This window comes from Meles meles, chromosome 6 (assembly GCF_922984935.1).
Source record: "Meles meles chromosome 6, mMelMel3.1 paternal haplotype, whole genome shotgun sequence".
Classification (NCBI taxonomy): Eukaryota; Metazoa; Chordata; class Mammalia; order Carnivora; family Mustelidae; genus Meles; species Meles meles.
This window is the reverse complement of record NC_060071.1, coordinates 5,612,680-5,626,254: the sequence shown is the minus strand read 5'-3', so window position 1 is coordinate 5,626,254 and position 13,575 is coordinate 5,612,680. Positions and strand designations below refer to the sequence as shown.

The following is a 13,575-nucleotide window of genomic DNA, read 5'->3' as shown; positions in this document are numbered from 1 at the left end:
GCTATGGTGGGGAGAAGATACGTAAGGGGTAAGAGGGGCAGCCCCGTTAGTGACCCTCCCACGTTCCCTGTACATAGGGAACTGCCTTGGGGAAGCTGAGTGCGTTCATCGCTTGGTCAGAGGGTCTGTAGGCTGCGAAAGATGGGGTGTCACTCATCACCTTGAGAAGCCACACCCCTGCAGGCCCAGAGTTGGCCAGGGTTGCCAGGCTGAGGGTCTCATGACCCCGCTGCTTAGGTGCACTCAGGTACGTCTTCCAAAACCACACCTACGCAGGCGTCCAAGCAAGTGAGCAGGCAGCAAGGGTTGCCCTGCGTGAATGCCTAAAAGTCCTAGGGCACTTGTTTGCTGATTCCGTGACGGGACTAAGTGCCTTCTGTGGATTGCTTCATTTATGGCTCAGAACACGAGGCAGCCTCTGGGAGTAGCCCCGTGTTACAGATTCAGAAACTGAGGTCAGACAGCTTGCTGGGAGTCACAGTCAGGAAGAGGGAGACCCTCACTCTGAAGCTGGGGACCTGTCATGGAAAGCCCACATGCTTAAACCACCCAGCTTTGCTTCTAGAAGAGGCTGAACCACGACTGGATCACAAGCCAGTTCCCTCGAGCGACGTGGCACAGGCTGCTGGACTGAGGTTCATGTTTGACTCTTCCCTGGACAAGGCCCACTGGCCCGTATCCTCCCAGAAGTCCATGTTGCCGTTTCTGGAATGTGTGTCCCGTGGTGCCGCTGCCTGCACCCCCCCCTCCCACACACACCTTGCGAGAGGCCTTCCAGGTGTGCTGGTTGTCCGTCCAGATCCCGCTCTGCAGGCCCCCGGGGCAGATCACATCACCTCCTGGGGCCCCAGTTCCCTCCTCTGTAAAACGGGATAAAGATCTACCCCGCGCATCAGGTGATGCCCGAAAAGTTCTCGGCCGGCACCTGGCCTGAATCGATTGCCTCTGCGATTAAGTGGCTTCCTCCTTCCTTCCTAAGCAGGAATGCTTTCCCGATGCTTCCACACTGGGCTAAAACCAGGCTTCCCGGCACGAAATTTCTGTCCTCACTGCAGCTCTCTGAGGCGGTCAGACTTTTTTTTTTCCTAGACAGGAGAGTTGTTAGCCTCCTTGCACTCCTGTCTGTGCTCAAAGCAGCCTTTGGTACGGCCTGGTCCCTGGGTGGTCCCTGAGGTGACTTGTACCCATTCTGCAAGTTACCTGCTCCTTTGACCTCTAATCTCTGAGGTCAGAGACTGGCAGGTCCTGACTTGTTCACATAATGACGCGCAGGAGACGTGGGCAGCCCGCCGTGGTGAATGGACCGGGCTGGTTGGGGCTGGTGGGGCCTTGCTGGCAGCTGCTTCTCCAGATGCCTGCTTGGCGGCTGGGGGCTGCAGGACCATTTTCGGCACACTAGAGGACAGGGCTCTCTACAGGACACCCGGCGGGCTGGCCACATGGGGGACAGGTGGCTATACCTCGTCTCTCGGCACCGGCCACAGCATCGAGCTTTCTGGGCTCGCTCATCTGAGAGTCCTGCCAGGGCTAATCTTCCTGACCTTCTCATTGTTTAGACAGAAGAAAAACTTCCAGATAGTATTCTAGGAAGAGAGTTCTCCTAGGAAGCAATAGGGCTGTTTATCAGCGACAATGAGCCTCCAGTCAGAGCCTCGTGCGTTCCCTCTACGGGAGAGAGACCCCCGCAGCCTCCCCAGTGCTGCTCGAGGAACACTGCGGTTGTCCATTTAGGTACACGTTCCTCGTCACACTTCTTATCCTGCCATCCACCCAGAATGATTCGAAGGTCAACACTTTACGGAAAAAGATGCATAAAGCCATCCTAGCTCGGCCCCTTCTGTATGGCCCCCCGCTACACCTGAGCACCAGTTTTTACTAGATCTGACTTATCCTCCCAGAAAGAAAGAAAAAAAATACATATATACATACACATGCATATTTATCTTTCTCTCCATGTATCTTCTTTTACTCCCCTTTCTTATCAAAAGGTCGCATATGACAATTTGTTTTTGGCACCTGGGTGGCTCAGTCGGTTAGGCCTCTGCCTTCGGCTCAGGTCATGATCCCGGGGTCCTCGGATCGAGCCCATCGGGCTCTTTGCTCAGCGGGGAGCCTGCTTCTCCTCCTCCCTCTGCCTGCTGCTTCCCCTTCTCGCGCTCGCTTTCTCTCTGTCAAATAAATAAATACAACCTTAAAAAAAAAAAAAGGAATTTTTTTACTTAGCAATACATTCTGGAGAAACTCACGTAATAAATACAAACAAGACTACGAACCCGGTAGAGTTCAAAATGAACATTCGTCTAAAGGGAAGGCTGATGCTGTTTGGCTGAAACCAATCGCCACTCGTGGGGACGGGGGACCCACCAATGGGAGCAGCGCTCCTTCGGCATCTGAGATCCCCACGGGTGCGCGCGTGCAGGATGACTCAGTGTTCCCACCACTTTTCTCTATTTGAATTCCTGCAATACTTCTGTTTACACAGTGGGCTGTTACATCATTTGGCCTTCACTTGGCTTCAACGCATCATTTACGCATTAAATCCGCCTCTGTTCTTTTCTTGTTAGCCAGCAGCAATTAAAAAGGACTGCTCGATGCCAACACAATCATAAACACGAATGCAAACTTGGGCAGTGAAATCCTGTGTCAACAGGAGATTGTAAGGTGGTCAGGCCGACAGTAATGATGATGAAAATAACCGTAATGGCCAACCCTTGCCGAGTACTTGCAATGTGTTCGTGAAGCTGAATGCTTCACACTCGGGGTCAGACGTAATCCTCTCCAAAGGGAGCATACCCATTTCAGAGATGAGAACGTTTGGTCCTACAGGGGTGAAACAGCTTGCTCAGGGTCACATACATGCACAGCAGACGGTGAACCCACATCACTGATCCCAGGGACCGTTCTAAGGGCTGGTGGCTGGGGCAGGGACCTTACTGAGCTCTCTGACATTAGCTCCTGGAACAACTGCTCACCTTGGCCAGGACCTGCTGGGCTGGGCTAGGCAGGATATACAGGGGCTGGGGCAGAGGGCAAAGGGGGAATGTGGGGGTCACAATCCCCGGTGGGACCTGGACTCCCAAGGGACCCTCTCCCCGAAGTCCTGGGTGAAAAAGCGTGCCAAGCCTGTGACCCTGCCTCCTGTCTCTCGGTATCAAAGCGAATAAACACAAGCCAAAAATACCATTTAGAAGAAAACGATCTACGCCCGTGACTGTAACAATGACATGTTGTCAGGTCCTGGCGGACGACTGAGAGTTCTAAATGTTCCTGCAGAGTCCCTGGCCAGCTCTGCCGGGCTGGGGCCGGGCTCGCGCCGGGCAGGGGCTGGGCAGTACTTAAGATAAAAGTGCAGACTCTTGGCCATCACCTCCCCGTGGCCTTCTATTTACCCTGACTCCTGCTCCGCCTCACTTCACCTCTTACCCCCTCTCCTGCCACACTGCGTGTTTGTTCTTTCCCTGTCCTGGGCCTGACCTTGCTCCCTGCAGCTCCGGGTGCAGGAGAGAGGGTGGTCAGGTAGGCCTGGAGCCAGAAGCCTCCGCCCAAGCCTAGGGACCAGATCACAGGGCATGTCTGAGCTGCACAGGCTTCCTGGCAATGGGCAGAGATAGTCTGATGCGGAAGAGGATGGCCCAGGGCATTCCCCTCCCCAGTGGCTACCCCAGGGTGGGTGGGGCTTTGGTCCTGAGGGATCAGGACAGTGTGGGACAAGCAGGCTGCTGGGGCTGGCTCCCTGGAAGGTTCACATGACAAATGCTTGGGGCCTCTCCATGTCTAGGTATTTCCGCTGTCTCCCAAAACTCTTCCCTGGCATGGGGTCTGGGGGGCACTCCCAGGCCCAAGGCAGCCAGGGAGGATACCATTCCATGCCCACCTTCGCACCCTTCCTCAGCTCCAGGCCTGAGAACATGGACACCCTCCCCCAGCCCCAACTAAGCCCAAGGAAGCCCGGCCTTATTTGGTCTCCATTTCCTACATCAATACAATTGCTTATAAAAACTGAGTTACCCCGTCTCTTTGGCTCTACGTGAAGTGCCAGGCCCTGCTGGAGTTCCAGAAATGCTGGTTCTGTGGTCAGTTGCCAGAGTGGTCTTCACTTGGTTCGCTGTGATTGGATCTAGGTATTCTTTTCATCTGGACCGGAGCTTCTACTAGAATCCAATCCATTCCTACTTAAAAAGATTTGGCTTCTTGCATTTCCAAAGCCATATGTCTGCAAGAACCATCTACTCTACTGCAGGGCCTTCCTGACCCCATCTCATCTCCTATAGTTCTCCGCCCGGCTCATCTGACTCCAGCACACTAGCCTCTCTGCTATTTCTTGGTCCCTCCAATAGCACGCCTACCTCAGGGCCTTTGCACTGGCCATTCTACCTGGATTTCTCTGGCAAAACACCCATGTGACCTGGTCTGGCCATCTCGCTCAGGACTTGGCTTGAACGTCGCCTTTACTACCTATAGTATGTTAAAATGCAAATGTTAACACTCCCATCCCCCTTTCCTTGCTTCATTTGTGCTTCATAGTACTTTTCACATGGGACAGACTCTGTGTTCTCTTTATGTAATTGTTTGTTGCCTTTTCCCCCCACTGGACTGTCAGCTCTACAACGGTGGGATTTTTGCCTGTTTTGTTCACTGCTTGTCCCCAGTGGCTACAACAGTACTGACATGTAGTAGGCACATTAGTTTGTTGAAGGAATGGTTTCACTGTAGGAAACTTAAATCTACATAAAGACACAAGGAAGAAATAAAAGATGCTAGAATTTCCAATCCTTCCAAAGGAGCTCCTCGCCTTTGGAGGCATTTAAGTGGAAACTGGGCATCCATTTGGTGAGGAGTTGTAAAGGGATGTGGGCACTGGGTGGAGGTGGGACTCCTACTCTTGGGAATATTTTGGGGGATCCTGCAAAATGCTCCCCACCACTCGAAGGCATTCTCTCTGCAATTTAGAGCCACTGAGCAGCACAGGACTTTCCCTTCAGTCCTTCCTCAGCACTGGGTGGGGAGCCCTATGACCCAGAAGGCTTGGGGAACGGGTGGAGTGGAATCACCTATCACAGCCAAACAAGACTGTCCAGGAGGAAATGCAACCGAGACCTGTGAAACCGTGACAAAGGGGCAGCAAAGCCGACCTTTGTCGGGCCATCCCCACATTGCCAGACACGTCCCAGACACCAGCCACAATGTCTGGAGTTCCATCATTTGAGAGACCTAAGTCTCTGCTTTTAAAATGCACTCCTGGGGGTTGCCTGGCTGGCTCAGTTGGTTATGCATCTGCCTTCAGCTCAGGTCATGATCCCAGGGTCCTAGGATCGAGCCCCACATCAGGCTCTCTGCTCAGTGGGTAGTCTGCTTCTCCCTCTCCCTCGGTCTGCCACTCTCTATCAAATAAATAAAATCTTTAAAAAAAAAATGCACTCCCTGGAGGGTCAGGCATTCTTCCACATCGCCACGTAAACGAGGTCCGAGTGTGCACGTCAGCCCTGAACGGGTCCTAAGGCAGTATGAGATTTGGCCATGTGTGCATTTAGAAGCAGGGGCACTGCCAGGAAAGAGAGCAGCCTGCAAGCCCTGTGCTCCAGGACAGGAGTCCCCAGAATCGAAGAGCTCAAAGACAGCAGCATGACCTCACAGGTCAGCCCCGGTGCAGGTACTGGAGCAAGTTATCTGGGGCAGGAAGTGGCTATGAGAGGCAGGAACCAATGCAAAATCCCCTCTCAACAGCTGCGTAATTTCTCTAAGGGGCCTGTCTTCACAGAAATGGGGTTACTGGGGCATGTCACCTGTGGGGAGCACTTGGGGAACTCCTTGAAGGCTCACTTGGGACAAGACACTTGGGGGACCACAGGTATGGCAAACGCACAGCAGACGCGCTATCACTTCTTTATCCTTGCCCATGGCAGACATTACTAATCTATCACCACACAGCTGTGGAATCCTTCTCTCTGCCGTGATCCAGACAGTCACTGCTAATCTATCGGCACTCATGCGCGAGGTGAAACATGATGGCTATCGCTGGTGGAAGGGCCATTCGGAAGGGGGTTGATGGGGGGCAAAAGAAATGTCTTCACCATGCCTGCCCTTCAAGAATCATGGGGTTAGGATTCCTCAGATGAGGAAATCAAGGCTCAGGGAGGGAGGGAGACCTGGCCAAGGTTATATTGGACTTCAGTGGGGGAGAGGTGGGTCTGGAGCTCCAGTCTCCCCGCTCCTCACCTGGAAGCTGTCACCTGTGACTGGACAGTTGGTTCAGGAGACAGAGCACATGCATATGTCCCCAGTGCCCACGTGCCCAGTGGAAAAAGCCGTTCGAGCTCTACATGTCAACAAGGGTAGAGAATGTGAAATCCCAGGGTGCTTGGGTTGACCTCATAAAATTTGGACTTTCTGGGCTCCATGAGTCAGCAGGGCAGCAGTGGGTAGATGTTGGGGAGGCCCTGTGCCTGGAACATGGCTGCTGTCCAGATAGGTCCATTGGAGCCTTAGTCCCTGGTCTGTATCCAGGGCAAACTCCCCAGTACCCTCAGGCAGAAGGAGGGGGGCCCGGTCCAGGGGACAAGCCTGCTTTAGGATGATCCCCGTCCTGGGCAGGCCATCTCTGCTCCCTTGGCCTCAGATGCCTGATCCATCTGTGAGGAAGCTGACCTGTGACTTCACTTTGCTGAGGCTCAGTTTCCTCATCCATTAAATGGGGATAATGATAGCTCCCTGCTGGGATGTCACAAGAGAGGGATGAACTAATGCTGTAAAGTGCTTGGCTCAGTGCCTGCACACAGCAGGTGCAGAGGGAGGGCCACTGCAATCACCTGAGGACTTTTCTGGCTGCCAGAGTCCAGCCTGTGACCCACACCTGCCTGTGGGAAACAGGCCATCTCACGTCGGCTCTGCGCTCACCAGAACTCACACACATTGGCCAAGCTTGGAGGGTGAGAAAATCGATTTCTCCTGTATTTGGGAAAGGGCAAGAGGGAAGACAGTGCCCTCTGTCTGCAGAGCAGCCCAGGAGTCCCCAAACAGCTGCTCCAGTTGCCCATGTTCTGTGGGGGAGCTGTAGACAGGGGGCCCCTTTCATCCCCCGAGGGGACTCCCCATGGGGCCGATTGGCTGGGGACTGGGCAGGCAGATCAGTGACTCTCCTGCTTGGAAGCCGGTTCCGGCAAAGAGAGGGTGTCACTCTGCCTACCTCTGGCTTCCCAAGAGCCCATCCTCAGTGACCTCAGTTCCCCTGTTCCCACCCACATCACACAGGTGACGCTGGGAGACCGGGTCCTGGGTGCCAACGGTGGGAGAAGGAAGAGACAAACATTGTCTCTAATGTTTGAAAACACAAATGTGGTCCATATTATAATTTTACAAGAAAAAAAGGGCCTGGTTAGAAAACAGCACGTGTCCATGGAGTTTACATGTGCACACTGAGCCACGACTAGAAGGAAAGACAAGGGGAGGCTGAGAGCGGTTGTCCAAGGTGGGGACTGGAGGATTTTTAGTTTCTTCCTTGGGCCTTTCAAGCTTTGTGACTATGAACACGATTTGCTTTTATCCTCAGAACAGTAACAACAAGCCCCATTCCTGTTAAATGATGGCACGAAGCCTATGGTTTAGGGCTCCGTGGCGAGCAGAGGGCAGACTTCCTCCAGCCGCGCCCCACCCGCCCCCACATAGCCGGTGACCCTCAGGCAGGAGCGGGGCTCCCCTCCCCCACCAATGGTGTGGCCCTCAGGCCGCTGGGAGGACCTCCTCCCTCCTGCTCGGGAATCAAATCCAGCCCTCTTGGGTCTCCCAGTCCCGAAGGTGGCAAAGGTCCTGCCAGCCGCTGGGGGTGGGAGTGGGGGGCGGAGCTCTGGGTTTGGCCACACCCCCCAGGGGGCCCGACTCCCTGCCTGCCCGCTGGGGGTGGGAGTGGGGGGCGGAGCTCTGGGTTTGGCCACACCCCCCAGGGGGCCCGACTCCCCGCCTGCCGGGAACTGGGCCAGATGGAAGGACCCGATTGCAGGCACCAGTGACGTCTCCCCCACTTCCTTTAACCTGCCCCGCTGCGTGTGCTGCTGAGTCAGGGTCCCTTTGGGGACTGACCAAAGGATGTGACATGCCACAGCAGGATGTGGCGATGCTCTGGGCCGTCCCCGGGAGCTGGGCAAGAAGGCCTGAGGAAAACGAGAGCGAGAGCCGAGACATGAGACGCCTGCCTGCGTGGCTCAGGTCATGATCATGGGCCTCCTGGATGGAGCCCCGCGTCGAGCTCCTCCCTGTTAGCGAGGAGACTGCTTCTTCCTCAGCCGCTCCCCTCCCTGCCCACTGCTCTCTCCTTCTCTAATACTTAAAATCTTAAAAAAAAAAAAAAAAAAAAAAAGAGCAGAGACATTGTGTGTCCCCACCCATAGGACCACCTCCCGGTTCTAGAGCTGGTTCTCTGCAGTGTCTCCTCTTGGACCTTGGCCACAGGCCTGCATGCCTCCCATGCCCCTGGCAGCCCCCCCGGGGGTGCAGGTGGTGGTCAATGCCAGCCCACGTCTGCGGCGCTCCCTGTTTGATCGCTTCCACTCTAGAGACCTCAAGAGCTTGGGAGGTTTTCAAAGGGAGACAGATGCTCGTGGCATTGTGGGGATAATTCTTCATGTACAATTGTTCCCTGTGTTGCAGTGGCCCCCTTCCACTAGATGCCCAATCACAGGGCCGTCCTGACATGTCCCCCCAACCCTACATTTCCAAACACCCCCTAGACGCTTAACCGACGGAGCCACCCAAGTGTCCCATGAAGAGATTTTCTGAGAAGGGACAAAGATCCCTTGTCCAAGCTCCCAAACCAACACTAGCAAGCATACACATCTGGGCTTTTCCAGGGCCACGGTTTTCTGCAAGAGCTACTGAGTGTTGGGTCCTTGGTTGCCTGAAGACTAACGCATTCCTAACGTCTACACGTGGGGAAGCAGCGACACAGAGACTGAGTCACTCACCTGAGGTTTCTCGCCTGGTAAGGAGCAGAGGCAAGATTCACACCTGAACAGTCTGGGTCCAGAGGCCCCACACGTAACCACTGAGCTAGGTGGACTCTGAGTGCCCTGGGACTTTGGCCTGAATGCACTTTCCTTCCCTTGAGGAGAAGTTTCATTCCCTCCGTCAGATTCTCCAAAGGTTCACAATTGAATAAGAGCCTTCCTCCCTTTATGTTTTCGTCCCACTCATTTTACAGGTAATAAAAGGTAACCCTCAAGGAGAGTGTGTTGCCACATTGGTGACCAGCTCAGATGATCAGTGGGCCTTGCCCGCTATGCTGTCCCCTCCCCCGGCTCCTTCCTTACAAAGGCTTGGACGGGTGCAGTACCCTTCCTGTGGGCCTCCCTGCCTCTTGGCCCACAGCCTGACAGGCTCCTACTCAATGCCTGGTGTTACTCTGCCCCAACTCATTCCAGCTCGAAATACTAGTATTTTCTTATGTCTGCTGTCTAAAGACGGTCACAGAAGTCTTTTCAGTCCAATGTGGTGTGAAACCTTGCTGTGTTCCCACAGAAGGTGGAGGCCGTTTCCCCTCTCCTTGAACCTCAACAGGCCTTTGTGGCGGCCTTCCTGAAGCCTCTGTGGGTGGCAAGGGCTGCTAAGACTTCGGCCTCCCTCTCTCCTCCAGTCTCTCCTGACCTTTGAACCCACTGCCATGGTGCGGTGCCATGGTCTGGGCCCTGCGGAAGTTCCCGCCAATGCCGAGCCAAGATCTCTGCTGATCGATCAGCTTACGGTGGTGAACGGCCCTCTGGATTCCAGCCTCTGCCCTAAATCTTCCAGCTGAGTCCCCAGGTACGGTAGGGCAGGCACGGCTGTCCCCTCTGGTGAGCCCTGTCCAAATTCTTGAGGCCAGTTACAGTTGTTACTTCCTTGAATGGGAGACCCCTACCAACTTGGGCTCGGGACTCTTGGGGGCTGCCGGATGCTCTGGAGTAGGGGAGCACAGTAACCACCACCAAGCTGGCTAAGAGCAGAGAGGGGGCTTCCCGATCTCCTCCCCTAGCTATGTCTGAAGCTGGGGTCCACATCTGGTAGGGGCAGATTTTTTTTTTGTTTTTTGAAGGAGAGAGGGAGGCAGAGGCAGAGGGAGAGGGAGAAGCAGGCTCCCTGCCCAGCAGGAAGCCTCATGTGGAACTAGATCCCAGAACCCTGAGATCATGACCTGAGCCAAAGGCAGACATTTAACTGACTGAGCCACCCAGGCGCCCCTTTTGTTTGTTTCTTTTACTTTTTGCCGGTCTGATGGGGGAGACAGAATATCTCACTGTTGTTTTCATTTGCATTTCTCTGAAACCAGCAAGGGAGAGCCTCTTTTCTTACATGGTCCTTGGCCTTAAGGGTTTCTTTTCCTGTGAGGTGTTTGCTCACAACTTACACTGAGTTTTCTGTTGGGTTGGTTCGTCTGTCTTTTTGTTGCAAAAGTCCTTTACATATTCTGGAAGCTAATCTGCTACTGGTTGTATGTATGGCAAATACTGCCTCCCAGACTGTGGACATATCTTATCGTCTCGGTTATGGTATATTTTGTTGAAGATTTGAATGTAAATGTTATCAGGCTCATTTAATATTTTCCTTTACAGCCGTACCTGGGATATTCTTCCTTATCAAGAGGCACCATGGGACTTTCCAAGTTGCTGGCTGTATCCCATTTCTTGGCTTTAGCGCTGGGTACAAAGCTGGGTTCGCTTTGGGAAATTTTATCAACCTTGTACGTATGACATGCACTTTCCTTTATTCATGCTGTAATTTTTTTTTTAAGATTTTATTTATTTGACAGACAGAGATCACAAGTAGACAGAGGCAGGCAGAGAGAGAGAGAGGAGGAAGCAGGCTCCCCGCAGAGCAGAGAGCCCAATGCGGGGCTCGATCCCAGGACCCTGGGATCATGACCTGAGCTGAAGGCAGAGGCTTTAACCCACTGAGCCACCCAGGTGCCCCTATTCATGCTGTAATTTACAAAAAGTTTATTTAAAAAGAGAAATCATGGGGTGGCTGGGTGGCTCCGATGGTTAAGTGTCTGCCTTCGACTCCAGCTGTGATCCCAGGGTCTCGGGATCGAGCCCCACATCGGGCTTCTTGGTCAGCGGGGAGTCTGCTTTTCCCTCTCCAGCTCCCTTGATTGTGCTTTCTCATGCTATCAAATAAATAAATAAAACCTTAAGAAGAAAAGAAATCATTCCTTACCCTGAGGTGATAAAAAACATTCACCTAGATTTTCTTCCCAATGTATTACACTTTCATTATGCACAGGTAACCCTCGAATCTACCCACAGTTGTGTGTGTGGTGTTAGGTGGGGATCTAATTTTACTTTCTCCATATGGATCCCCACTTGTCCCGACGCCATTTATAAAACTCTCTTCCCCACGTGGGTGATGCCTCTGGGTCACGTCGCGAGTTCTCCTTTACACACAGTTGTACTTCTGTGCCCTTCCTCGTTTCCCTTCATCTCTTCGTAGCCTGAAGCCAAAGCTGGTGGGCTTCGTTTCTTTAAAAAGCTTTGCTCTGTGGTAGGATCCAGGGGAGGATGCGAAGGCAGGAGACGGTGTGGTCGGAAAGATGCCGTGACCACGTCCCCCCAAGGAGTGGAGCGTGGCTGCTGTGGGAGCCGAGCCAGTGGCTGTGGGGGTGGGGTGGGGCTGGGAAGTGGGCCGAGGTCAGCCGTGCAGTGGAGATAAGGACAGGATTTGCTGTGGATCAGAAAAATGAGGATGGAAGGGGACTCCTTGGTTTTTCGGGCAGAGGCTGGCGGTGCCATGTGCTGAGCCGGGAAGGCCTGGGGTGAAGCTGACAGGTAGGCCCTCGAGACAGCGCGCTGATGAGTGACTGAGTGCAGGCGGGAGGGGTGGGGATAAGGGCGGTCCCGTCCCACTGACCCTTGCATCCTCCAGGAGGCCGAAGGACTGCTCGCCTGGGCAACTGCGGTAGCCCCCCAAGCAGGGCTGTCATTGCCGTGGGAGGAGAGGGACATCTTCCTTGCCCGGATGCTAGGCCCTCCCCTACAAATCCTGGCTCAGGGCCAAGCCTTCCAGGCTTCTGGTCCCAGGACACCGGTTCTTGGAAGTCTTCCAGTCCCACGGGAGGCCTGGGGAAGGACAGAAGCAGGCCCTGTGGGGTTGGCTTTGTCACCTGCCTCCCTGCTCGGTTACGCATGGCCACGGTGCATCTCCGTGGTATTTTGGGAGCCTGTGCTATTTGCCGGGACGGAGCAAGGATCCCTGGGCTTCACCTGGGCCTCTGGCCTCCGAGCCTCTGCTCGTGGGGGCTCAAACCTGGGCGTTTTCGACCAGAGCTTGCTCTGTTTACAGTCTGCTGCTGGCTCATCATCCCCAGCTGTTATGAAAACACCTTTAGTTCGTAAAACGTGGAAATTGCATCTGAGCGCTCCAGCTGAGTCATTTCTCTGAGCAAGCCTTCAGCTTGGGCAACATTTTTGGCCAGGCCTGGGGCGCGGCTCTGTGTGGGTCTGGGTTTTGCCTGAGGGCAGCCCCAGGTGGCCTGGAAGCTCCATGCAAACCCCAGAGCCCGAGCTTCCTTCAGCGAATTGAGGCCCATTTTAAGTCCCTTCTTTGTTTTGTCAAAGGGACAAGGAAGGGACCCCTGGGGTCTCAAGTCTCCAGACAACTCTGGGGGGTATGCAGAGCGAGGAGGCCTGGCATGGAGGGGAGGGATAGGGAGAAGCTCGGCTGGTCGGGGAGAAGGCCAGACTGGGCCTGGAGCTGGTCTGGTCCCAGGGCCTGCGAGCCCTTGGCCTGAGACACTGTCCCTCCCACCACAACCCTGGCCAGAGGTGACCTTCTGACTGGGGCCCAGCATGACTTTTGGACAGGAAGGAGGAAGGAGGGCGGTACAGAAGAAACCGGTCTTTACTAAGCACCTACTTCATGCCAAGCCCTTGGCTAGCTCGTTCTTCAGCCTCGTGCCTGGTCCAAGAACCTTGGCCCCTCGCCAGCTGCAGGCCCTTGGGCCTGAGTGTTCTGTCCTCATCTGCCTTATCTTCCTCATCCGGCCTCAGCTGTTGTGACGGTCAAGCGAGATGGTACAAAGACAAGTTAATAAATGGGTTTTCATAGTGACACGGCTCACATTTACGGAGTACACGCTCTACTGGGCTCCAAGCTGCAGGTTTTTCTTGCAGAAACGCATGGAACCCTCCCAGCAACTGTGAGGCGAGTTCTTTTTTCAGTCCCATTTTACAGATGAGGAAATGGAGGTACAAAGACACCGGGTCACCTGTGGAAGGCCGCGGGCGCTCGGACACAGGCAATAGGAATTTATGTGACGCTGCAGAAGCCCAGGCAGTTGGATTAAGCTGGTCTTTCTCAATGTGAATTCTCCAGAACCCTCGTCTTTCCTTCATTTTAAAAAAGTTGCTTCACCGGGGTACCTGGGCGGCTCAGCTGGTGAAGCGTCTGCCTTCAGTGAAGGTTGTGACTCCGGAGTCCTGGGATCAAGTCCCCGGTTCAACTCCGGGCTCAGCGAGGAGCCTGGGTCTCCCTCTACCCCTCACCCCCGCCCCGGCTCGTTCTCTCTCTTCCTCCCAAATAAATAAATAAAATCTTCTAAAAAACGAAAAAGTT

The 13,575-nt window shown here is 54.2% G+C and overlaps 1 protein-coding gene and 1 long non-coding RNA gene across 3 annotated transcripts in view; one reads left to right on the top strand and one right to left on the bottom strand.

The window, feature by feature from the left end:
* Window positions 1-1,195: 1,195 nt before the first annotated feature.
* Window positions 1,196-13,575, bottom strand: part of BLM (BLM RecQ like helicase) — a 118,817-nt gene continuing 106,437 nt past the window's right edge. Inside the window, exons 26-27 of one of the 2 annotated variants that reach the window (XR_006818868.1) lie at window positions 4,009-4,187; window positions 1,196-2,820 (exon numbers count right to left, since the gene is read on the bottom strand). The gene's annotated coding sequence lies outside the window, so the exon portion shown is untranslated. Of the gene's footprint in view, window positions 2,821-4,008; window positions 4,188-12,677; window positions 13,011-13,575 lie in introns of those variants that run through there. The other variant, XR_006818869.1, reaches the window with a different exon arrangement.
* On the top strand, window positions 9,605-10,749 carry LOC123944952. The gene is made up of 2 exons (XR_006818879.1): window positions 9,605-9,789; window positions 10,578-10,749. It is a non-coding gene; the product is annotated as an uncharacterized LOC123944952 (long non-coding RNA).